This window comes from Rattus rattus, chromosome 7, assembly GCF_011064425.1.
Source record: "Rattus rattus isolate New Zealand chromosome 7, Rrattus_CSIRO_v1, whole genome shotgun sequence".
NCBI classification, from domain to species: domain Eukaryota; kingdom Metazoa; phylum Chordata; class Mammalia; order Rodentia; family Muridae; genus Rattus; species Rattus rattus.
The window spans coordinates 74,234,948-74,262,742 of record NC_046160.1 but is presented as its reverse complement, the minus strand read 5'-3'; the positions used below and the strand labels follow the sequence as shown (position 1 = coordinate 74,262,742).

The 27,795-nt window shown below is 37.9% G+C and overlaps 1 non-coding gene across 1 annotated transcript; it reads right to left on the bottom strand.

Moving 5' to 3' along the window:
- Positions 1-17,710: 17,710 nt before the first annotated feature.
- On the bottom strand, positions 17,711-17,840 carry LOC116906442. Its single transcript, XR_004388701.1, has one exon. It is a non-coding gene; the product is annotated as a small nucleolar RNA SNORA17 (small nucleolar RNA).
- Between the last annotated feature and the right edge of the window lie 9,955 nt (positions 17,841-27,795).

Below are 27,795 nucleotides of genomic sequence, written 5' to 3'. Positions count from 1 at the left end.
GACTTTCTTTTTTAATTTACAAAGACCAAAATATAAAAATTTAATTCAAAAGATAAACAATAAATGCAGAGAAATAACAAATGCCCCTTCATATTTTCAGTGAGTTTGCCAGTTGTGAAAAGCCTTAAAATAATTTATTACATTTGATTTAGGCTTTTCCTAAATATTAGGTCTTAAATAAAATATTATCCATATTTGGTGTTTCTTCATGTTTGCAATGACCCATATTGCAGCATCCAAATTAGTTCTATTTAATTCCCCCTTTAACAATCTTTTGTAACTTTCAGACTATATTATGTTGAAGTTACAGAAACAATGTTGTGATAGGAAACACTGCCACTTCCCATCTGCCCTGGGGTCTTTCAACTATGTCCATTACTTTCAATTACAGGTCACTAAAATAAAGGCCTTAATGAGAAACTTGAGAGATTCTGGAATAGTGTCTTAGCATTTTATCCTACTGGTTTATTTATTCACATTTTGTATCTTCGTCTTAAGACATGAAAGTGGGCTTATGCACAATGCCCCATTTCAACATCTATTTCAAGAAAATGAGTCCATGTTTCTCATTTCTCTTCTCAGTGCACTGCTTTCTTTGGGATTAACTCCCTATTGCCTCAACTGCTGATTCTCCTATGTTTGGGATGGTTTAGTTTTGTAAGTATTATAGGAGAATGGAGTCAGCTTAAAACTTAACCCCTGGTTGACTGAAATCTTCAGTTGGACGCATCTTGAGGACCTGATTTAGGAGGGAGCACTTTAAATTCGGTGCCCTACATTCTGCAGTTTCCTGAAGACTTGCAGCAGGATGTGTTACTGCAGGCAAGTGTGACAACAGCAAATGTCTGTCTCCTAAAGTTGGCATACCCCAGTCTTCTTCACTTTATGTTTATTATAGTCCAACAAAAATGTAGAGGTAGGGTTTTTTTGGGGGGAGTATGATAAAAAGTTAATGTTGCTGTAATGTTCTGTTTTGAGATTAAGTACAATGGAATCTTTCCTATAAAATTCATGTATGCTTTCTTATAACTACTGGGGATATATTGTGCTATTTTAGAGTCAAATTTTCAAATAATTTTTTAGTTTCTGGGATGCATAACTGTGCTTTCTGTTTTATACTGGTGTATAATCATGTCCTTCTGTCAGTATAATCATGTCCTTCTGTCCAATGTTCTCCTCCAAGGCAGCAGCCATACTTTAGTTTTTTCTTATATTTAAGAGCTAAACTTTAGTTTTGTTTCTCTGGTTTCCTTTTTAGTATGCAAGCTTTGTGTTGACTTGCCTCGTTTCACAATGCTGCTTTGAAGATGCGGTGTATTTCAAATATATTTCGGTGGAACAGTTCATATTTACGTTGTATTCTGTGCTAAAAACCAATTTCCCATTGGGCAGAATGGTGACAGCTATGGTATATTGCCAGGAAAACTGTTTGTACAGTCACTTAGAGGTTGGGTTTTTTTCTTCTTTTTATTTATGTGGTCACTTAGTAAATATTTATGGGATATCAATAGTATCAGGAAGTTTTCTAGGCACCTGGGATAAAGGAATGACAGCCAAATTCCTGTTTGTGCCTCCATTTTAGGGCAGTGGTTCCCAGGTGTTGGTGCATATTAGGAACTCCTGGACAGATTTGGCAATCCCTTAGTCTTAAGTTTTCTATATGCAAACTATCTCATAATTTACAGGGATGAGCACAGAAATCAGTATTATTTTGTGAAGTGCCCAAAGTGATTTCAAAGGACACCTATGTTTGAGGACCATATAACTCTATAGTAGAGTTAACATGCAAGGGATTGACCAATGGGAAGGGTCTGTTAAAACTCTTCGTGTTTTGTGGTTCTGATTTTTGTTTTTGTGGTTTTGATTATTGAGTCAAAACCCCTTGCATTTTGATTCAATAATTTGAAAATTTACATTTTATTATCTTCCCTGCTGCTGCTGATTTATGAACTGCATTATGAGAATGGTGGCTATGGAGGCTTAACACTACATGTGTGGTAGTAAGCCATTTGGATGGGCTTTACCCAGGAGCTTGTTAGGAATAAAGGATCTACAGCCAGGTTTGGTGGCACACACTTTAATCCCAACAGTCAAGAAACAAAGGCAAAGTGGAATTCTGTAAATTTGAGGCTAGCCTGGTCTACATACTCAGTTCTGTAGAAGTCAGGACCAAATACTGAGACCCTGTCAACAAATACACAAACAAACAAACCACAATTAAAATGTAAAACAAAAAAACAAAAAAAAAAAGAAGAAGAAGAAGAAGAAGAAGAAAACAAGAGTTTCAAGTTGGCTGATACCAGGCACAATGGAATCTGGAATCAAAATTTGTTGTTTAATCGGATCCCCATGTGATCAAATGGAAATTTATGTTTGTAAATACTATACTTTAGTGGACCATTTTTGTTCAGTTAAGCCAAGCCAACTTGTTCCGTATTATTGTTCCGTATGTTGCCTTTAACTAAGTAATGTCATGTATGTTTTTGAGACAAAACACTGTACTCAAGAAAATCTGTTTCTGTTTGTTTTGACACAAGGCCGTATGCTATAGTCCAAGCTAGTCTGAACTTATGGTGATCTTCTTACCTTATCTTTTAAGTGCCGAGTTCACAGGCATGAGCTACTATGTCTTTTTCTACCACAGAAGTTCTAGTAAATATCAATGATAGCTAAGACTCCTCATTATACCTTGCTAACAATAAGAAAGAGCCTTTTCTTAATTTGTAATACTTATAATTTGTTCCTCTTTCACTTTGAAATTTATGTGAAACTCTTCAACGGTGCAGTAGGCCTTCAGCCAGTCTGATGAATAAGGACTTCTCAAGGAGTAGGGAAACAACTCTTTGATGGAGGGAGGGAACTTGGGGAGACTGGAAGGGGAGCAGCAGGGATGGGGCAGGATCAAGTGAGGGAGAGAGGGCCAGGGGAGTGAATGGAAATGTGGGGGGTGAGGGGCATGCCAGAGACCTGGGAGAGAGGAGGCTCCAGGGAGTCTACTAGGGTGACTCTTGTAGAGACTCCTAGCAGTGGGGGATACGGAACCTGAAGTGACCACGTTCTGTAGCCAGGCAGGACTCCCAGTGGAGGGATAGGATACTAACCCTCCCATAAAATCTTTGACCCAAAATTTGTCCTGCCTATGAGAAGTGCAGGGACAAGATGGAGCAGAGGCTGAGAGAATGACCAACCAAATAACCAGTCCAATGTAAGACCAATCTCATGGGCAAAAATCAATCCCTGGCACGATTGCTGATACTCTGTTATGCTTGCAGACAGGAACCTAGCATGATAGTCTTCTGAAACTCCATCCAGCAGCTGACTGAAACAGATGCAGAGACCCGCAGCTGAACATTAGACAGAGCTCAGGAAGTCTTGTGGAAGAACTGGGGAAAGGGTTGAGGGACCCAGATGGACTAGGAACTCTGCAGGAAGCCCAAAAGAGTCAACTAATCCTTGGGGAAGACTGAACCACCAATCAAAGAGCATACATTGGCTGGACCTATGCCCCCTGCACATATGAAGCAGTTGTGCAGCTTGTTCTTTAAGCAGGTCCCCCTGAAACTGGAGCGGGGCCGTCCCTGAATCTGTTGCCTGCCTGTGGATCCTAACTGGGCTGCTTTGTCTGGCCTCAGTGGAGAGGATATGCCCAGTCCAGCAATTACTTGAGGTGCTAGGATGGGTTTTTAGTTGTATCCCCTCATCATGATATAGAAAGAACTTTCACTGAGCTTCTAGACTGTTCTCTCTGTCAGTAATCTCAGTTTACATTCTGTAGAAGTGATTTCTTTTGGAGGAATTGGATTAGAGAGAATTATGAACATAATATTATATACAGATAAATGTATACTGCTAGTCTTATTAAAGCAAAACAATCTAATTCTGTATTTTTTTCTTTAAAATATTTGAAAAACCCTCTTAATTATGAAAAATATAGAAGTAGAGAGAAAGAAAATACAGAAGATATATACATGCTCACTTTTTATATCAATTTTTTGAGACAAGTTTCGTCATGTAGGTCTGGAACTCACTATCTAGACCCAAATGGTCTTGAACTCAAGGCTTCTTCTGCTTCTGCTGTCCTTGCACTGAGATTTAAAAGCATGTGCCACCACCCCAGCCTACATTCTTATTTAACAGAGTTGTTTCTAAGCAAAAGCTAGGTAATCATATTTAACCTAGAAATATTACAGTGTATGCCTTTAACATACTACTTAAAGACATGAGTGCAACTACTCACAAGATCCCAAAAGTGGAAACAGCACAGAGGTCCATGGATTGGTGAATACATACTTTATAGTAGATATATGTAATGGAATTTTGTTTCATCTTGAAATGAAGTACTCATACATTGGCATAATCTGGATAAACTCCTAAAGCATTATGTTAAATGCAAAAACTTGACAGAAGATGTTGCCTTATTGTAATATTTGTCTCAACTTACGCGTAGCATCAGGCTATATAAGTTCATAGAGACAGAAATGATATTGATTGTTTCCAGCCTAGACAGAAGGATGAAGGAGGCTACTGAGCTTGTAAGGGCAACAGGAAGGTGTAGCAATTGTCTTGGATATGAGTAAAGACTCTACATATTGTATAAATGATTTTCAGTCCTCCAGAGTCATTCTTAGCATAATACTAACAAACGAAAGGATGGATCTTGACAGCGATTACAAATTGTTAAGGTTATAAAGAAAACATTGCCCTGAGAGAGAAAGCACTGGAGAATTCTTGAGATGTCCAGGTTTTATCATATGGATCTAGGGAATCCTTGGAAGTTCCATGAGTTAAAGGCCTGAATGGCAGCATGATGTCATTGTGATACACTAGCAACATTAAGGGGCCACCTGGGAGGTGTCATGTTACTAGGGTAATACCTCTTGAAGAGGATTGTGGGACCATGAACCTAGCTCTCCCTTTTCCTTTTTTATTTGTTGGCCATGAGGTGAGATATTTTAGTGAGTCTTTTATATACTCTCCATGATGTGTGGCATTAGCAGTGGACCAAAGCAACAGGATCAATTGATTATTGGCCCTTCAAACCTGGGAGCCAAAGTGGACATTGTAAGTTGATTTACCTCAGCTTTTGTAATGGTGATGAAGAGCTCAATAACACACTGGTCATGGGAAGAACTTTCTGAGACTACTATTTAAGCTAAGCCTTACTGGAAACTAAGACTTGTAGAACAGTCAAGAATCTTGAGAAAGAACACCCCAGTTTACATATGGTAACTGCTGGGACCATGTAGATAGAGCCCAATTTCAGTGTCAGAGTCTGCTTTGCCTGAACAATAAAACTCCAAAGTTCAGTTCATGAATGAATGGTGAGTTATCACAATGTTTCTCTCCAAATTATAATGTTATGAGGATATTTATATATGTAGGGTAAAAACAAATGCACTTTTATTTTACTGAAAGTTCCTGCCCATCTTTATTTGGATGAAACAAAGAGATCTTTATTTTTGTGTTTTTATTTCTTGGGTTCATATTTCTCTTAATCAGGATGTTAAAAAATGTTCCCATAAAGAAGACTTTTTTTTTTATTTTTATGTTTTTATTTCTTGGGTTCATATTTCTCTTAATCAGGATGTTAAAAAATGTTCCCATAAAGAAGAGGGTTTCTTTTTTTTTTCTTTTTTCTTTTTTCTTTTTTTTTTGAGGTAAGGTTTCATGTAGCCTATGCTGGTCATTTGAATTTGTGTGCAGCTGAGGAGATGACCTTGCACTTCGGATCTTCCTGTATCAATTCTCAAGTATTTGGATTACAGGCATATAGTGTGTTTTATGTGGTTCTGGGATCAAACTCAAGGCTTCATACAGGCAAGACACACATCGCCAGATCATGAAAAAAGTGTTAATGTTTTTGAATAGCCTCAGTTTTCTCTTTAATATATTTTAATATATTTCTCATTAATATATTTTAATAAAATCAGGAGCTTCATTGTTACTAGACCTATCCTACTGACTAATCAGTGAATTCATACATTCAAACAGCAAATGGTAACTGAAACAAACCATTGTTCAAAGCATCTGGCTGTTTGACTGAGTTAGTTTACATGCTGTTGTATGTGGACACTGTGCTTACTTAGCAGTTTTAGTACCAATTATTAGAAAGATATTTATTACAAAAGCATGTAGTGCTGTGCTTTTGAGACTATGGAGATAAACTAGATAAACCATAACAGCTCAATATTTCTAGCACTTTGTCACCATTTAGCATTTATTACTTTAATTTTTATTCAGTGAATGTATGAGCTTATTATATCTTACAGATTTTTCTTATATATGCAGAAACAAGTTAATTAAGGCAAAGTAAGTTGCCTATGAGCAATTAATTATAGAAATGGAATAGCTCTGATTTTCTTATTTGTTTACTCCAAAGCTTAGTGCACTTTTTACTGCATACATATGAATTTAGCAACTAAGGAGCAACACAACTCTTGAAGGAATGAAATTATAAATTCCAAATGACTGAAAACATATGATGTTTGTCTTCTGAGTCTGGATTTATTCTCTCAGGAGGATTATTTCCAGGTCCATCCAGTTAACTGTTTCCATTGCATAAATAATGCTACACTTAATCATTTGTTCGTCAGTTGACAGATGTCTGGGATATTTCCATTTCCTGGCAATAGTGAATAGAGCAGCAAAGAACATGGATGAACAGGAGTCTTCATAGTACGACATAGAGTCCTTGAGGCATATATTCATGCGTAGTATAACTGGAATGTGTGGTAAGCCTATTTCTGCATTTTTGAGGAATCTCCACACTGATGTCTATGGTGGCTAAATCAGTTTGCACTTTTATCAAGAATTAATAAGTGTTCTTTCTCTACCTGCAAGCCAGCATTTATTGTAACTTTTCCCCGTTTTTGATCTTAGCTATTCTGATTGAGATAAAATTCAATCTCAAAGTATTTCAATTTGTAAAAATCTTCTGATGGTATATTTAATGCTGAATATACCATAAAATCCATATCAAAATCCCAACATAATTCTTCAAAGACATGGAAAGAGCAATTCTCAAATTCATCTGGAAAGGCAAAAAACCCAGAATAGTGAAAACAATTCTTAGCAATAAAAGAATGTCTGGGGGAATCATCATCCCTGACCTCAAGCTCCACTACAGAGCAATAATGATAAAAACTACATGGTATTGGTACAGAGACACACAGGTTGATCAATGGAATAGTACTAAAGACCCAGAAATAAAACCACACACTTGATCTTTAAGCACACTTGATCTTTGACAAAGAAACCAAAAATATACAATGGAAAAAAGAAAACATATTCAATAAATTGTGCTGATCTAACTGGCTGTCTGTATGTAGAAAACTGAAAATAGACCCATATTTGTTACCATGAACAAAGCTCAAGTACAAGTGGATCAAAGACTTCAACATAAAACCAGATACACTCAGTCTAATAGAAGAGAAAGTGGGAAAGAACCTTGAACTCATTAGCATAGGCAGAAATTTCCTAAACAGAACTCCAATGACTCAGACTCTAAGACCGTGAAATGATAGATGGGACCTCATGAAACTAAAGCTTCTGTAAGGCAAAAGACATAGTCAATAAGACAAATCAGCATCCTACAAATTGTGTAAAATTTTTTCACTAACCCCACGTCTGATAGAGGGCTAATGTCTAAACTATATTAAGAACTCAAGAAGCTTACCATCAAAAACCCAACACTTGTTTGGGGGAGGAGGAGGGAATAGGGGGATTATGGACAGGAAACTGGGAAAGGGAATCACATTTGAAATGTAAATAAAGAAATATATCTAATAAAAAAAACCAAACAACCCAATCAAAAAATGGGGTATAGAACTAAACTGATAATTCACAATAGAGGAATTGCGAATGGCTGAGAAGCATCTCAAGAAATGTTCAAAGTCCTAGTGATCAGAAAAATGCAAATCAAGTAAGGACGCCTCAGTTCCACTTGGGAGGAAGAAGAAAGCAACCTCAAGGGGGCAGGGACAGGGGACAGATAGGGGATGGGGATGGAGGGAGAGGGGAACATGATTGTATTGGGTGGGGGAAAAGAACTGAAGTCTTGAGGGCCAGCAGAAAGAATGGAAAGGAAGGACATTGGGAGGACCCTCTAGAATGAACCAGAGACCAACAGGCAGCTGAAAGAGTCAGATGCAGATATGTGTCCCTATCCCCTCTGGTTGAATTAGGGAAAAGCTGGAGGAAGCTGAGGAGGAGGGCAACCCTGTAGGAGAACCAGCAGTCTCAATTAACCTGGATCCCTGAGATCTCTCAGACAATGGATCATCAACCAGGCAGCATGTGCCAGCTGAGATGAGGCCTCCAACACATATACAGCAAAGGACTCCTGGGTCTGTGTTCAGTCAGAGAATTTGCACCTAACCCTCAAGAGACTGGAGGGTCCAGGAAGTTTATAGACAGGAGACTAGCATGGCTGTCCTCTGAGAAGCTCTACCAGCAACTGACTGAGACAGATGCAGATACTTACAGCCAACCATTGAACTGAGGTCAAGGACTCCTATGAAGGATTAGGAGAAGTTATTGAAGGAGTTTAACAGGATAGAATCCCCATAGGAAGACCAACAGTGCCAATGAATCTGGACCCCTGGGGATTCCCAGAGACTAAAGCACCATCCAAGCAGCATACACAGGCTGGTCCGAGGCCTCCAGCACACATGTAGCAGAGAACTGCCTTGTCTGGCTTAGTAAGACAGGATGCACATAATCCTGTAGAGACTTGATGCCCCAAGGAAGATGGATGCCCAGGGAGCACCCTTTCAGAGTCAAAGGGTTTAAAGGATGGGGTGAAGAACTCTGGGAGGAGGACCTGGAAGGGGATACAATATTTGAGATGTAAATGAATAAAATAATTAATAAAAATATGTATGTAATTCTGTGTTCTGAAATTTATTGTCTTTAGAGGCTTAAATGAGCTTGCTTACTCTGGGAAAGCTTTAACTCCCTCCTCATCTTGTTTTGAATATCAAATTATGATATAGTTATATCACTGCAAGAAAAAGATACTCTACAAATATAAGTATTTCCCACTGAATGTAAGATTTTCACTTAATATTTATAAAATGACATTTTGTTTATTTTCTTATTTATTTATTTTTTGAGGCAGCATCTGGCTATGTATCTTCGGTTGACCTAGTACTACCATGCAATCCAGGCTGTCCTTTAACTGATGACAATCATCTTGCCTAAACCTCTGGAGTACTGGGATTATAGATGCATGCCATTATGCCTGGTGACATTTTAAGTTTTGCAGATTTTTTATTATTTAGCAATCATGTATTTAAGAAATTCTTCATACAGTAGATGTGGGACACTTTCTTATGGGATAGTTTTGCCATGAAACACAATATGCAGTTTCCAGTGGGCAGTTGACATTATAAAAATCACAATCCTACTATTCTTCTGAATCCATGTGACTAGAAGTCTTGCTATAACTTGGCCAAATCTGGTGTACTAGTTTTCAAAACCCCCTGTTCTTTTGATTTTCAAAGTCATTCATAATTTGGTTTCTCAGCGTGCCAAGTACTTTGTAAAAGACTTTCTTGCTAGGTCTTCAAATACTTGCAATAAAGTTTTATATCTTTCTTTTATTTGCCTGGTTTGGTTTTTGGAAACAAGTGAGCATACTTTTGAAGGGTCTGATTAGTGAATATCACAACATTTACTTTTGATTTACAAGAAAGAATGCAATTAGCATTACTCAAATTTTATCTTTGGCTATATGAACATTCTTACAACTAAATGTAAGTTCCCAATAGTTTGTTATGTTGAAAATAATGCTTCCAATCCCATGAACATATTTGAAGAATTAGTCTAAAATTGTTATTTATTTTCCACTGGACACACAGCATAAATTTCTTGACGGATTAGACTTCACATATGCTCAGATATTTACTACCTGTGGCAGACTGCATTGATGATAAATAGATAAGCATCATTTAAAAATGTATGGCCAAAGGCAGAAAATAAAGTGCTGATTGGTTCATTAAACAATTCAATCACAAACCATAAAAAGTCAACTTTAATCCTGCCTGAAGCCTGGTAGATCTTGCCATAAACACTTTTCATAAACCTTCTACTTAAACCTGGTCTTGCAGTCTATTAATTTAGCAATAATTCATAATAACACCCGCATGTGGCAATGTAAATCTATAAGATGGATATAACAAAGCTTAAACCATGCCAAAGTCAAGGAAAATTGTAGAAGAAAGGCACATTTCAGTTAGGCATATCTTTGTGAATTGCTTCTTCTGCTTTGGTTGACAGATGCGTGTACCACCACATGCTCAATGTGTGCGCATGCATGAAAAGAATTTAAGTACTCATTGATTCAAGTAGTCCTTGAATTTGGAGACCCCATTTATTAAATTTGAAGCAGTTTACCAAAGACCTGCATCTGTTACTCTTATATGTTCTGGGAATATTCCTCTGCTGTGCTGTTGTGTGAAATTTTTGGCATCAGAACTTGATAGCTTTGCTGATATTCTTGAGATATATGTAGGACCTTAGTACAATAGGCAAGCCTTCAGAAATTCAAATAAAGTCCAGGCTGTCACTTTATATTTTCTCATTGTTTTTTAGTCTAGAGGTGAAAGCCATCACCTTGGCATAACAGCTTTAACCTTAGTGCTGTGATATCCTATTCACGTTATTTGGGACTACAGAGCGCATTTCTGTTGAATCTAAGGTAGAGAAGACATTTATAAGACAAGTTTAGAAGAAAAGCAAAAGCCTCGAGCAGGCAAACGGTTTGTTCTTGTCTGCCTGTCATAGTCACTCAGTAGAAGCAATCTGTTCTCACATAAAAATAAGCCCTTAGGGAAAGTTCAACTGCCTCTTATGGAGTCCTTGGGACATTTGTGCTTGCGTAAGACAGGTGTTGTGGTGTTACCTAAAGCTATGTTTTCTCCTCCCTGCATGTGCGTTATGTCTCTAGAATCACTATGTAGAGAGAAAAGGTACATTTTGAAGTCATATGGGATTAAAACAAACCAAGGTTGAGCCACACACTGCTGGAGCACACTGTGGTTACCACTCAGCAAGATGCGTTTGTAATTATTTGCGGAGGATTTTTCTCCCCAGATATATTTTCAGTTTCTTTCCAGTTCTTTGATGCTTGGGAGCCAATTTAGCATTGTTGGGTGATTTAAATGCTGAGGCCGTCACTAGAAACACAGAGCTCTGAGTATCACTCCTTCATTGGCAGGTAACACTGCAGTCCTCAGCAGTTAGTATTGAAGAGTACCAGATAAGGTATACATGCATGTGTGCTTGTCTAACGCTGCGTAGTGCTGTACGGTCAGTTAGCTAGGAAATCATGAAACCGTCGCATCTCTTGTTATTCAATAATACATTTAAAATTAGAAAGTTTAAGCACGTGGATGTTGAAGGCATTCATATTAGCTCTGTGATTCTATCAACCATAGCCCAGGGCAGGCCCCATGCACAGGTGTACTGGCCAACACAAAGTAGACTCCATGTTTTTGTAAGGTTTTTGGTTTCATTTGGTATTCATTGTTGTTCATTTGTTTTGATTTTTCTGGGTTTGTGTTTTGTTTTTTGAGAGAGAGCAAGAAAGATTGTGAAGTCAGGTAGGTGGAGAGACAGAAATGACCTGGGAGGAGTTGAGCAAGGGAATAGAATATGATTAAGATATGTTGTATAACATTTTAATGATAATAAACATTTATTAGTGAAAATTTAAAAAAAACATAAGAAAGAAAAGGTTTGGGAGTTGGGGAGATAGCTCTATGTTTAAAATGATTGGCTCACATATGTGAACAGCAGAGTTGAGATACCCAGGATTTAAGTAAATGCCAGTGAGGCATAAATTATAGGTGCTCCCCCCCCAACCTGTAATGTGGCATTCAGGAGGCAGAGAGAGCAGAGACATGGGATCTTCAGTGAAACTGGCTCGCCAGACTAGTCCTAGTGTTTCCGTTGTTAGTTTTGAGTGCACTTATGGCTAAAGCTTTATAGGGTAGAGCTGGCTTCACTCACGTGTCGATCACAATCACCTCATCTCAATGAAGAGAATGTGCTGCAAGAATGATTGAAAAGTCTATTTATGGTAAATGATGTAGTCTGTGGCCATTGAAGAACAGTTTTTATAGTAAGTCAAGTACAGCACCCCTAAAACATACAGATGGTTGCCCTGTTCTTTCTGCCATTATCATGGCATAGAATGATCTATGTCTTCTGTTACTTTTTCAGGTCACGTGAACATTTGTCTTATTTACAGGTCCTCGCCATATTTAATGCTCTGCAGATCAATATTGAGTTGCTACAGAGTTAGCGCATATCAGTGCCAGAACCACAACCACAGTTATGATCTTAATTAAGTTCACTATCCCAGTGGAGATACCTTTTAATTATTTTATTCAAATGAGAGGGCAACTGTAAGTCAGGCTAATAAACACTCATATTGTAGTAAACCCCATGGCTGCAGATGTTTACAGGGCACATTTTGTGGGGTACTATTTGCTTTTAACCTTTAAATAAGACAGTCCAGATGGTTTGTTTGTTTGTTCTCCAGGTCAGTCTACAATCTATACTTTCTCCTATTTGTCCTTATTATGGGAAGATGTTTGGGGAAAAGTAGATTTATACTTAGGAAGCATACTTTAGTTTTTTTCTTTAGTACTATTGTTAATTAGGAGAAAGGGGAAGGTTAATAGTTGAGCTCCTTTATAGAATTTCGTGAATGAATGAGGGGAGAAGGAAAAGAAGCCTGAAGTTGGAATTAGGGTAGACCTTTAGTAGTTCTTTTCCCATTATTGGATTTGTATAAAAACTCAAGAGTTTTGCCAATTTGAAATGTTATAACTGCTGTTCCAAATGGTGCTTAGATAGAAAGTACCAATAGTTATCTGCCCAAAGTTAGACTTGGCTTGATGTCAAAATTTACTGCAGACAAACCATTCAGCTATTAAAAAATGCAAGCACTTTATATTTTCTTTTTGGTTCATAGATAATCGTTGATTACTTGCTGTTGTCCTAAGAGTTCCATCTGTTACCTTCCACCCCCAAGAGCAAGAGGACACTATGAGTGTTTAATTTTAAAATGTTCATGTGTACTTTTAGATAAGCAGAAACCAAGTTAACTCTATCTTGTGTACAGGTGTAAGGGTTTTAACAAGTGAACTGTAAAGCAACCACTACACCCAGACACAAAAGGTTCATTTCTGCACCCCATCCCTCTTTTTGCCCTCCCTTGTCACTCCCACCCTCAACCCTGATAACAACACTTATCATAGAGGCTGACTTGTCCAGGATGTGATAAGTGGGAACCTATCACATTTTGGTCTCTGGCTTCTTTCACAGTGTTTCTCAGATTTGTCTGTACTGCTGCATGTTTCAGTACCTTGTGACTCCACAACTGTGCCACCAGGTCTTTCCATTTAGCAAGTGAAATACATTTTGCGTTTTACCCTTTGGAATGACCACAAAGGATCTGACTGTAAACACTTGCATACCAGTTTTGGTGTGAGTGGGCTTTCCATTTTTCTCCGGTAAACACCTAGAAGTCCGATGACTGTGTTACACATATACAAAATTAGAATAATTTCCCCCTTATTGGAAATGTGCAGACTTTCTCCTAAAGCCAATGCACAGTTTGTCAGTCCCAGAACTGAGGTGTGAACGCTATAGCATCTCTGTATTCTCAGCAACACAATTCAGCTGAAATAGCTTTATGGTCTTTTCGCTTTTGAGTAGGCGAACAGTATCTCCCACTTTAAATTGCATTCTCTAATAAATTGTGCTGCGTTTCTTCCCATTTTATTCATTTGCTATCTGTATGCCTTCTTTGATTGAAGCAGTTGTTCAAATATTTCTCCTAGCTCTTTCATTTTTATTATTTAGTGAGTTTAGAGAGTTCTACTTTGCATACGACATTTGCTAGATATTTGATTCACAAATGTGCTCCCCAGTCTCCTTGCTTATCTGTTTATTCTCTGAGCATGGTCCTTCACACAGCAGGAGTTTTAATTTTGATGTTGAACATATGCTTGTCTCATTTTATAGATCATAACTTTAATGCCATATTTAGGAATTTCTACAACACATCATCACAAGAATTCCTTTTGGCCAGCCCTAGCGGATCTTCTATCTTGTTCCTGGTTCTTGGGGCAGTGGAGGGGGAAGAGTGTTGGTGGGGGTAAGACTTGGTCTTCTGAGATATTTAAGGTTGCTCTATAATAATAAAACATTTATTTATCTAAGTCTAAGTTACTTTGCTATTGTAGCTGATCTGTCTGAGTCCCTTTGAAGCCAGAAACTGCAGTCTCTGGCATTTAGCATCTTATCGTGTATTAAGTAAAGGATTAATTGCTAGAGTCTTTTCCCTTTTGTCCAGATGCCTCTCCCTTGACAGGCTTGTGGGGCAGGGGAAGTTTGGAGCAATAAACTTCTATTGAACCAAGAGAAGAGAATCTTGCTCACAGAAGGAAAACTTTTACATGAGCAAATAAGCATAAGCTCACATAAATTCAGATATGATTCATGCATGCATTTTACACATTTTCATTGAAACCAGCACGGTCCAGCTTACATGTGTTCTCATAAACACATACTTACATATACACATCCATACTTACATGTGTATTTGGAGCAAAAGACTAAGCACTAGTGCAAAAAGAACCCACTCATTCTGGATGAAAAGTGAGCTCCAATCTTTATTGCATAGAGAAAGAAAAAGCTTCTACCCTTTAAATGTTAAACGAATTAACCCCGTCTGTAAGAAGAAAGCTTTGTTCTCTTTAATAAGACTAAGCCTGCCTTGTTAATAAGAAAGGACCTGTTCTGTCTCATGTTAAAGAGAAGCCTGCCTGCTCCTTGTCCTCTTTCTGCTCCCTTTCCCCTCTTTACCTTAGCATTCTGCATACTGCTCTCTTAGTTTTTAAAGTTGTCTTATAGTTTGCAAGTTATCCCATTCTGCATTCTTCTTCTAGCTTGCTCTCTCCTCCTGCTCTGATCTCATCGTAACATCCTTACTCTCAATACCATTGCTCCTAATGCTATGCCTACACTTCTAAGTTCCTGAGTTCAGTCTATCTAGAAAGTTCTTGAGTTTTGTCTAAAAGATTCTCCTCAGTTCAGTTCTGTCTAAATATGTTCTGTCTGAAAAAGGTGTCTTCAGCTCAGTTCTGTTTCCTCTCTTCGTCCTCAGCACTTATACATCTTTCAGAATACATGGTCGATCACATGGTAAAAAGCTCACCACAAGTTTACACATTAAGTGCAAATCATAAATTGAATAAAAAGTTTACAACAGAGAATGTTTACATGCATATCCATTAGAAGTAATTATCTGTTTTACATTCATCACCTGTCACCAGCTCTGCAGGTTCATGGAGAGCTAAAAACCATAACTCCTGTGACCAAGGTATTAGTGAAGTTTTGTATAGATAAACCCAGTCAATATTTTATTCTCTGTCCTTGTACCTATAGTAAACCCTTGGTTCCCTTTTTATGATCTTCGGTTAATAGTTTTACAATCTCTTGGAATGTGCTCTGAGTTGCAGATGCCTGCTTGCTATTTCAGAAGCAATTAACTCATGATACTATAGACTGCCAGAGTTCTTGTTACAGTTTTGATTATCAGAGAGAACCTAATAGCAGTCCCACTACAAAAGACCTTACTAATATAGTTTTAGGAATTCTTGTAGTATCATTAAGGATTAAGAAATCATCTATTTGTCTATATAGCATCACTACAAGACAGTATATCTTCATTGTTCTGGTGAAATCTGCTCAAAAGGGGGGGTTTAATACCTAGTGGTTGATATATATATATATATATATATATATATTGCTAACAGGAAAAGCATATTAATAGCAGAAGCCTTTCCTAAAATGAATTTCTCCTAGGCCTTGCCTACAGGAGTAATTTCCTCCTAGATTTTTTTTAATCCAAGGCAGATCCATATGAGGAAGATCACCTGATAGTTTTTAGCTTTTTCTATGATAGCTCTCTCTCATGTGTGTGTGTGTGTGTGTGTGTGTGTGTGTATGTATATATCTATATCTATATCTCTATCTATCTGTCTGTCTGTCTGTCTGTGTGTGTGTGTGTGTGTGTGTGTGTGTGTGTGTGTGTGTGTGTGTGTTACCTTTTGGATATGAGTTGAAATCCTCTTTAACTTCTAGAACTCTGTTTTTTCTCTGCAAAGTCATTTTCATTTAAATTGCCTCTGTGTTTTCATTAGACTGTGATTGTCCAAATGTATTGGGTTTCTAGATGGTGCTGTTACACTTTATGAACAATGTGCCTACATTTCTACTAATACCACACCATTTTGATCACTGTCACTATACAGTAAGTTTTCAAATTAAATTGCACATGATGCCTATAGTTCTTCTGCAAAATTGTTTTGGTCATTCTAGTTCTTTTGTTTTCCATATGCATTTCTAATTAGCTTGCCAATACTTACAATTACTTTAACTTGTTAGTGTGTTATGTTAAAACTATAATCAATTTGGTAAATACTGAATTTTGTTTACTTTTAAAAATTTGTTGGTTCTTTATGTTTTTCAAATCATATACCCCAATTCCATTCATCTCTCTTCTCCTTGTACCCACTCAAAGCCCTTGCAACACCTCCCCAAACAGAGAAGGAAAACAATCTTGTGCAAGCTGTAGTGTGTCACTGTGTGTCCCACACTCTATTCCTTTGTCCATACTTCTTTGTTTGCAAATATTCATTGCAGTGAGTTGTTGGTGTGGTGCAAGGCCTCTGGCTTCTACTTCACTGGAATTCCTGTTGTTGCCTTGTGTCATGGAGTTCCTGTAGTTTTGGAACTGTAGGATCAGCTCCTTCATGCACTCCAACAGTTAATCAATGGGCTACTTCATTGGGGTGGGCTAATTCAAGGCCCTGGATCTGAGCCCAGTTAGCCTAGCCATACCTTCTCTGCTCCCATGCCCTCCGAGCTGACTCATCTATGCGCATACAGTTAAAGGCCACTTCTACTGTACTGCTCAAAGGAGGTACAGGACCGTATGCAGAGTACTATAGCTGGCTTGGGGTAGGGTCATCTCTTCTGCTCTCATACTTCTAAGGACTAGGTCTTCTAGGATAGCCAGGAGATGGGTAGGGCCAGTTCTGCACAGCTTGCAGATATCAATTTGTCCTCAGGTGGAAGCCCAAACCCAACTTGTGGTAACAGATTCCTGTTGCTTCAGGGCCAAGGACCCAGTTGTAGCCCCTGGTGGTATCATAGACCAGGACTATACCATGGTCCCAAGTGGAATCACCAGATACTCATATCAGGCTGTTCCATACTACCCTTGAATCTTCAGTTCTGCCTCTCTTCACTGTGCCTACATCTTTCTGTTTCTCTTCCATTTCTCCACCACCTTCTTGCTTCTCCTAGTGGTGCCCAGGTTCTCTGAGTATCCGGGGTCATCTCAGGAATGATCTCAGTAATGTCATGCCCAACCTGTGCCTATGGCTCTGAGCAGAGATATTGTCAGTTCATAGGCATGCCCCCAACCCAGGCCTTCAAGATTTGTACTGGTGGTAATCTCTGGTAGACCCTTGTTCAGGCCCCATGGTATAGGACTGATGGTCATTATAGCCCCTGGACATAAATTTCAGACCTTGGACTCTGGTGGTGTTCTTCTAGTCTTTGATTTGTTCCCTTTGTCTTTGTACAGCACTGGACTGGTGGTTGTGTCAGGCTGGTTTTATCAGAGAATGTTAGACTACTAATTATTCATATGTTCATAGGTCAGAACACTGAGAGAACATATCCTCTCTCCTTTCTGCCACCTACTGATACACATGTGACACAGTAGTCACACCTGCAATGCCTTTAGGGGCAGAGAATATCAAATGTTGAAGAGTATCAGTCTTCTATTTAACATGTTCAGCTTTGCACTTTTTTTTGTGTAATTTTCCTTGTCTTTGACGTTTAAATACTTTTCAACGTATGTAGCCCCTGGAGATAGTTTTCATGTCCACGAATATGTGATATTTGTTTTGTTGTTGTTGATATATTTTGAGATAATGGTCTGACAGCATAGCCCAGGATGATTATGAATTAATATTTTTCTTATTTCAGCTTCCACATTCCTGAATTATAGTCACGGACTGCCATATCAGGGTGTGTTTTGTTTTTTGATGTTCTTATGCACCATACTGCTCCTAAGTTTGGATTTCCAATTGATTGTGGCTGATAGAAGCAAATCTAATGGTCTGCATGGATCTTGTATGTGAAAACCTGTATTTTAAAACTTAAAAGTTACTTTAAGGAAATCCAGTTTTTAAGAAATTAATTTTTATTTTATGCATAAAAGTGCTTCATCTCCATGTTTCTATATGTACCACTTGCATGCCTGGTACTGGTAGAGGCCAGAAGAAGGCACTGGATTTCCTAGAACCCAAATTACAGATGGTTGCAAACTGCTGTGTAGCTGCTGGGAACAGAACCTGGGTCCTTTGCAAGAGCATCAAGTGCTCTTAACCACCGAGTCATCCTTTTAGTCCTCAGGAATTTTTTTCAGTTTGTTTGGTCTGGGACTGTAACTTCGCATCACCACACTCATTTATCTCATATATTTTGCTTGACTATTTTATTTCTAGTTGATAAGAGAAGAGATGGGCTGTAACTCAGTCTGTAGAGTGGCTACCTAGCATGAAAAAGTCCTGGAATTGATATTCAGCACTACATAAACTGCCAGCAATTGGGGGATGCAAGATGGAAGATTGAGAATTCAAGGACAACTTTGGGTATTCGTTACTACTTTTGAGCCTCACCTGTGCTTAAACAGTTCAGTAGATGAAGCAAACCTTATTGATTAGAAGAAGAATTTAATAACAAAGTACTTATTTATGTAACTTTAATAAAATAAATAAGAACTATTCATTTTGGATTTGTACTGGTATTCTAAGATACAAGTAGAGATGGTGGTCCGAGTGTTGAGATGAGAATCAGGCTAGAAATCTGCTTGAAGGAGAATTTTAATACATTTTACAGGGCTATCCCTTGGGTTGGGACCATCCTTACATCAATGTTTGAACAATTGTTGACTGAGAACAACTTTATCTTCTTCCAGAGCTACATCTCCATTGTATTTTTGGTGATAAGATTTTGGCCTTAGATATACCCAAAATATGCTCCAGCATATAACAGGGACACACACTCCACTATGTTCATAGCAGCCTTATTTATAATAGCCAGAAGCTGGAAAGATCCCAGATGCCCTTCAACAGAGGAATGGATACAAAAAATGTGGTACATCTACACAATGGAGTATTACTGAGCTATCAAAAACAATGACTTCATGAAATTCATAGGCAAATGGATGGAACTAGAAAATATCATCCTGAGTGAGGTAACCCAAACACAAAAATAGATGTTATACACTCACTGATAAGTGGATATTAGCCCAAATGCTTGGATTACACAAGATACAATCCACAGATCAATGGAGCTCAGGAAGAAGGATGACCAAAGTGAGGATGCTTTTTAGTCCTTCTTAAAAGGGGAACAAAAATATTCACAGGAGGAAATATGGAGACAAAGTTTGGAGCAGAGAATGAAGGAAAGGCCATTCAGAGATTGCCCCACTGGGGGATGCAGACCATATACAGCCACCAAACCCAGACAATACTGCTGATGCCAAGAAGTGCAAGCTGACAGGAGCCTGACATAGCTGTCTCCTGAGAGGCTCTGCCAGAGCATGACAAATACAGAGGCAGATGCTCACAGCCAACCATTGAACTGAGAATGGGGTCCTCAATGGAGGAGTTTGAGAAAGAATTGAAGGAGTTTAAGGAGTTTGCAACCCCATAAGAACAACAATACCAACCAGCCAGAGCTCCTAGGGACTAAACCACCATCCAAAAAGTACGCATGGACAGACCCATGGCTCCAGCTGCATATGTAGCAGAGGATGGATTTGTTGGGCATCAATGGAAGGAGAAGTCCTTGGTCATGCCAAGGCCAGACCCCCCAGTGCAGGGGAATGTTGGGGGGTGGAGAAGGGGTGATTGGGGGGAACAACCTTATAGAAGAAGGGCAGGGGGATGGGATAGGAGCTTACAGATGGGAAACCAGGAAAGAAAATAACGTTTGAAATGTAAATAAAAAATATCCAATTAAAAAAGGATTTTGATTATGGTTAGAAAAATAAGCCACATACTTCTTTAAACAGTTGGCATCTATGATAATAGCTATTTATTTGATTTTATATAAATTTATTGATTTCTGGAAGTATCAGAATATTTTGCAAGTGATAAGTCACCGAATAGAAAAGGAGGTCAGCATTGAGATGCTCAGTGGAAATTCAAGCACAGGAGGAAGTGGGAAGGCACACAACAGGACAAGGAAGCAAGTTGAACAGGTAATACATAAGCCAATACCGGAAGAAAAAAAAATCATACCAAGTGAAAAAAAGGAGGCATCAGACAAAGGTTGTCTGGACAAAACAGCGTTTTCTACAGTGTAAGCATCTTTGAAGCATGCTTAGATGCACATTGAAAAGCATTATGAAGCTAGGGATGGAGGCAAATGTCTGTAATTCTGGCATTTGGGAAGTAAAGGTGGGAAACTCAAAAGACCAAAGTCACCCCTGGTCATGCAGTGTGTTCCAGTCCAGCCTGGATTAAATGAGAACCTTGCTTCAAAACACCCAAAAGAATAGCATTATGTATTGGTGCCCTAGGGCCTTGTGCTATTCAGTTACCAAGTCAGAGACGAAGAGTATCCTGAAGAAAAAAAAGCCTGTTTGTTGGAGGAAAAATATTTCAGGCAAAGTCATTTGCTTCTATTTTTGAAAAATTCTTTTAAGAATTGATCCGAGAAAGATCACCCAGGATAAAATAAAGACCTCGGGAGAATAAACTTTTATCCCTACAGGCATATTTTTATTTTTTGATTCATTACGTTCAATAATCCAGGATGGTTCTTCCTCAGTTTGATCTGATCCTAATCAGGCAGAGAAGAGGATGTAATTTTTAAATGCCACCCAAAGTTAGGCTGTGCCCTGGAGCCTTTTGCTGGAAATCTTGTTTTGAAGTTAATTGGAGAAAAGTGCTGGACAAGGCAGCAGAGAAAGAATTAAGTTTCTATGAAAATGGCCACTCAAGGCTTACAGGAGCTGCCAGTTATCATCCAATACAACGGAAGTGATTGCTCTTTATTATACAATAATGGGCCAGTGGGCTATTTGAGCTGCCTTGTGGTTCCTTTCTAGCAGGCTTTGTATTGCGTGAGTAGGGACAGCTTCAGAAAGCACACACAAAGCTTTGGTGACCTAATCATGTTGTCAACCTTTTAGTAGAAAACAATGAAATTGTTCAAGATAATGTGAGAACAATGTATATTTTGAGGATGGTGACATGGAATAAGAAACATGGATTTGGGGTTTGGATGTAAAGTCACCAATAATTCTTATGGTCAATAATTTTGAATTTTGAGTCTAAAACATATTAAAAATTTTCATATATTTAGAACAAAATGTAGAGCTATGCAGGTCTAAGTCCCTATGTACTTCTTTCATTTTTAGTGATTATAATTCCATAGCGTTCTCTGCTAGGAATACAGCCTTACACCCAGCAACAGTTGGCCCAGAGAAATCTTCAATTGTTCTTCGTTAGGTTTGAATAATGCTTCCTTTCTACTCTTTTGGTATTTTCAGGCAGAGGTAGTTATTTCTGCCCTACCCATTCACAACAATTTAATTGAGGAGCTATAATCTATTTATGTTTTTACATTTCATATGCCTTCATGCAGTCTTTCAAGTTCTCATGTAATAAAGGACTTACCACATAGTAGCTGTAGAGCGTATTTGTTGACTCAACAGATAATCTGGAATTAAAAAATATCTACTGAACAGACCTTAGTATTAATGTGCTAAGTATTTGCTTTTCTACATCCAACCCTTAGCTCTTACTCCAACTCTCTGTCCCAGAAGCAGGAACCAGCATGCTTCAGTACTTTTGCCATTTACTCGTTTGGGTCAATGGCCTAGGCATAAAGGGTGAAAAAGAATGGCTATAAGCTTTTGCCCCAGCCTCTTTGTGGCACTCTCCTGGTAGCTTAGGTTCCTCTGAGGAGGGCAACAACTGCTCAAAGCAGCCCCTTCCCTGAGTTTTCATTCCTTCTCCTTCCCTTTGTCCTAGACTTCTTTCCCTGTTGTTGGCCAGGAAGGACATGTCTTACTGCCTCCTTGGCCCCACCCACCTTTGTATAGTTCCTGTTACTTCCATCTCAGATTTCCACTTTGAGTGATCTGTTAGCAACCCAAAGGTCGAATTTTTGAAAATCATTGTTTTGGGAAATGCTCCTCATCAGGATATTACTTAGAGTAAGAACAGGAAGTGTACCTTAATTGCAGGTTTAGGAATATTGTGCTTTATTTGATATTATAGTACTTTTCAAGTTTTTAATAACAATAATTTTGAGTATGAGACATAGCATAGCACATTTACTAAATATTTTTACCACCTCAAGGTTTGCTTTTCTTATATTCTAATATATACATTAATGTATTATGTAAAAAGTGGAATTCTAAAATTGCTTTTTTTTTGGCTCACTAAAAATAGAGAATTTTAACATGCCAATCAAATTTCTTATTCTGTTATTATTGGTTTTTCAGTTTGCTGTGAAGAATTTTTATTTTATCCCAAATACAGAGGCCAGCGGGATAATCAAAGGCTTTTGTTTCTAAGCCTGACAACCTGAATTTGATCTCCAGGCCCCACATAGTAGAAGAAGAGAACTAACTCCTGCAAGTTGTCCTCTAACCTCCACATAAGCAATGTGGCACCACCACTACCACACACACACACACACACACACACACACACACACACACACACACACACACACACACACATTCATGCAAGTGCACAGGGACACCCGCATCCACCTACAAAATAAATAAGATAAAATTAAAAAAAAGGATTAACCAATCTAGGATTTTTAAATACCTTTTGGATATTAAATTGTCTATTTTGTTTTTAATACTAATGAACATATCAAAGTTCTCCTTTTGTAAAAGATTTTTTGTTTGTGAGCATGTGCATGTGTGGTATGTGTTTGTATGTGTGTATGTGCTTGAGTAAGTGTTTCTGTGTGTGAGTGTGTGTAGATTCTGTATATGTGCATGACTGCATGTGTGTTTGTGTGTGTACATGTGCATGAGTGAATGTGTGTGTGTGTGTGTGTGCGCGCGCGCACGCGTGCGTGCATGCCCATAGAGTCCTGAAGCAGGCATCAGGTATCAGATTGTTTGGAACAGGAGATAGATCCCAGCTGTGGCTGCCTGATGTGAGTGCTGGGAACTGGGTTTGGGTCCTCTGGAAGAGCATATAGCACTCTTAACCACTAAGCCACATGCACAGCCCTGCAAAATACTTCTTCCTGCATATTTCTAAGGGCTAGAGAAAGTGATCACAATGAAGAATTATAGTGATATAAATATTGTCTCTCATGTTATTCTTTTTGAACAAAAAGTAGATTAATAACTATAAGCTTCTTGTTAGGAGTTGTGACCTTAGTGACCTTGCTATTTTGTTTTACTGCTTAATTCGTGACTGTGTATATCAAAACTGACAACATTTGCAGGGCATTATTACTTAAGATTTTTTTTAGCAAGAATAAAAATTTACATAGATAGTAAACTTCTCCTTCTTTTACTGAAAAATAATTTATTCTACAATAAGAGGATATTTATAAATTGAGTGAGGCCATAAATTAATACAGGTTTTGATGAAAGATTATGTATCTCTGAGTTGATGATCTAAATGGTCATTAACACGGCTAACATTATTAAGCTTTTTAATGTGTCAATATTATCTTAAATGAACTCTTGATAAAATTGTTCATGTGCTCAAAACCATTTGGTTCAGATTTTTAGTAACATTGGCAACATTTCAATATGTCAAGCTTATGTCACATTAATAAATGTCAGCCATGAGGTGTCTGAATACAGCTTTGAAAATATATCCAACAGTTATGCTAGATCAAAAACACTATATGGATATTTTATGTTTTATATGAAGATTATATACGATACATATACATATAAATATGATAGAGTTTAAGGGGTATATATATGTATATATGCAAACAGTGTGTATGTGGGAAAACTATGTACTTCTAAATATTCCCAAATAATTCTAGATTTTAAATTCTTTATGGAAAGGAATATAAAACATTTGATATGTAAATGTGTGTAGACATATATGTATAGCTATAAATATATGACATATATGTATGTATTTATATGTATATGTATGTATATCAAAAGACATGAAATACTTTCTAGAGTTTTAGTGTTCTTGGTGTAGAATAAAAACAATCACTATAGAAGATATGATTAAGACATTATAGAGGGATGTTTTTCTCAGACAAAAAAAATTGAGTATAACAAATTTGAATTATACATTGGTGGGATTATCATATTTTAACCAGTTTGTATGGATCATATCTAGAACATAACAGAAAAGTTTCTGAATTGCAAGTGTCTTGGGACAATTCTTCAGTTAGTAAAGAGTGCATGTCTGGAAACAAGAATCCTGTTGTAGTAAATCTCAACAATTATACTCTCTAACATGAGAGCTAAGCACCCAAACTGCTCAAGTAAATAGTTCTGTGTCTCACTGAACACAGTCAACATTAGACAAGAAGAGGAGATGGTGGTGTTAGAGTCTGGATGAGTAGTGCCAATGCTTTGAGAATGACCCTGTTTTAATGCAATCTCACAGGTTTGGAGGGTTGAACTAAGACTCCATTGCCCAGGCCTATAGAAACATGAAAATGTCAAATAAAAACAAAAGTTCAGGAAGTTGTGACACCCAGATGGCTTGAAATCATAAACCAAATTATCAACACTATCCACAGTGAGCTTGGATTGGTAGTCAGTCTTATCATGAGGTTTATTGTGCATCATCACAATTTAATATAATTTAACCTAGAACTTAATTTGGATACCATATTTGAGTACTTTGCTCACATACGCATATATTATGAGATAGAGTACCTTCCAGACATTTATAGAATATTTTAACTTTATATGTGTTGACAGTGTAACAAATACTGTGTGTTCTCTCTCCCTCTCAAATGCGTGTGCGCACACACAAATTCTAGAAGAACCATGTTATTCTGAAATAAAAAATATAAACTATAAAATTTGCAAATCAAATAGTCTCTCCCTGGTATTCAATGGGAGTGAGTTCTGGATTCATCCTGGCAAACTGTGATCATTTCTGTCCTGGGAAAGGTAGGTATGGTTGAATAGGGTGAAAGGGAAAGCCTCTATGCTCACTGCCTTGGATTAATGTCACTTATGAATTAAAGGTGACAACAATCAGAACAAGCAGACATATGAAAAAGTTAAGTTAAAGCTGGAAGTTGTACTACAAAGGCTGTTAGATATCCCCAGGAGAAGCAGTGAGACCATCTGTTTCTCTCCTTGGGAGCCTGAATTTGGATCTTCCCACCTAGTCCTGCATGAGGCTTACTCTGACACCCCACACAACAAAGCGATCAAATACGTTATTGATCATGTCAAATGAGACAGTTCAGTAGTAGTTGCAAAGGTACAATGGTTCTCACATTTTGATAGAATGGAATAATCCCTTCTTGGGGATGGCTAAATTTGTATTGTTTCCTCCGAGATGTGGACTGTGAGAATTTGGATTTGCAGGGACAGGCATGGACTTATTATCACTGGGATTAATTCCTGCACAGATCAGATTTGAATGAATCCAATCCATAGCAACAGCTCAACACAGTAACTTCTCTACTTGCCAAATGATTAAAACTACCTTAAATTTTGTAATGCTGGAGTGATAAGATAATATCCTGACACATGGTTATGATTATGAGATGAAACTACTTCTGTGATCTCTTGGCACAAAGCCTGGCTCATTGTAAATATGCAATATAGGTCATTTTAGTAAAATTATACTCAAAACAGGTAATGCTTAAATTGATTTTGAACAGAAAAATAAATCAGTTAAAGAAATGTATTTACTTAAACGTGACTAGAAAAATAGTTAATAACATATACATAGTTATTATTAGTCTTTTACAGCGTTCCTACTCAAATGTCTGTGCATTAGGAAATTAGACTTATAAGCATATATTTACTTTCATAATAAAAATACGATTTGAAAAGTAAGACAGCCAATAACTTTGTGACATTCTCCATTCTTTATATCATAGACCACTACACCTCTATTGTATCTTTTGGGATGTGAAATACCTGTGAACAGCATTAATTATTTCATTACAAATTGATGAAGAATATCTTTGGATCTTGTGAACACTGAAGCTTTTTATAACAGAATGTAAGGGGAGGAAAGATTTGGAGTGGGAAGTGCGTTGGAATTAGTGAAGCCTTTGGGCTTTGTAAGTCCTTTTCTTCCCCTTGAAAAGTAAGACATAGCCTATGCTGTAGAAAGATGAATTCTTATGAAGTTTATTCAAAAGGACCCTAGAGAGGCAGCATGTGTAATGCTGTCTATTTGACCCGGATGGGCTTGCTACCATGAAAGATGCACATTTTTGGAAGGACTCTGCATCATCCAAGACTTTGAAGGTAATAAAATAAAGCACAGTCTGAAGCACAAGGATGCTCTAGATATGATCCAAAGATTTATTGTAATCACTTAGAGGCACTGAAAAAGATCAAATATGTGGAGAAAATTATTCCTGATTGCATACTGAAATCTTAAAGGCACTCAGACGGCTGAGATTTGTGTTCTGAGCAGAAAGTCACTTTGAGTGCTAGGATGAGGAATTAGACAGGAAGGAGGAATCCAGATTTTGATCATGCTTGAGAGACACAAAGGAAGAGAAACTTAAGAGGGAAAATCTAAAGAAATTAAAGTAAGAATTGGATATGGAATGAAAAATCCATCTTGTGAACAAAAAAACCCCCTCAAAGTGTCCATTGTGGTGTAGGGAAAGCTAAGTGCACAGCTAAGCAGTTATGCACATAAGCATTCTACCACTAACTTACTACACTCCTGGCTCCTAAGGGACTGTTTTCTAAAATGGAAAGAAAGCTGTAAAGCAGGCCTGGTGGCTCACCCTATAATCCGCAAGTACTTAGGCTTCTGATTTCTTCTGCTGTTAAACTAAGTCATTGTCCATAGAGGAAGGACAGGGAGATAAAGACCAAAAGTGGAGGAAGCTGAAACCTGGGACATCTCTGTTGCCATTGACTATACATCTCGGTTTACATTTTTATGCCCAGTATCTTTGAAATTGACATGCCATTTTTTCCTTTAATTTTGTACTTACTATTCACTCTACCCAAAATTACCATTGGTACATAAGGAACATCCTATCCCTTCAGTAAAAGGAAAATACCAGGGCAAAAGTAAAACATTCAGTCCTTACTATATATTGGGGACATTTCTAATCTCTTTATATGTGATAACACATTCTGTTTCTGTTTTGAAAGTTATGTGTGTGTGTGTGTGTGTGTGTATGTGTGTGTGGTGTGTGTGTGTGTATGTGTGTGTTTGTGTGTGTGTGTGTGTGTGTGTGTGTGTATGTGTGTGTGGGTATATGTGTGTGTGTGTGTGTGTGTGTGTGTGTGTGTGTGTGTGTGTGTGTGTGTGTGTGTGTGTGTGTGTGTGTGGGTGTGTGTGTGTGTGTGTGTGTGTGTGTGTGTGTGTATGTGTGTGTGTGTGTGTGTGTGTGTGTGTGTGTGTGTGTGTAGACCAGATGAGGGCATTCCATCCCATGGAGATAGAGCTACAGCTGCTGCCTGATGTGGGTGCTGGTCCCCTGGAAGAGTTCTTTTTTTTTTTATTA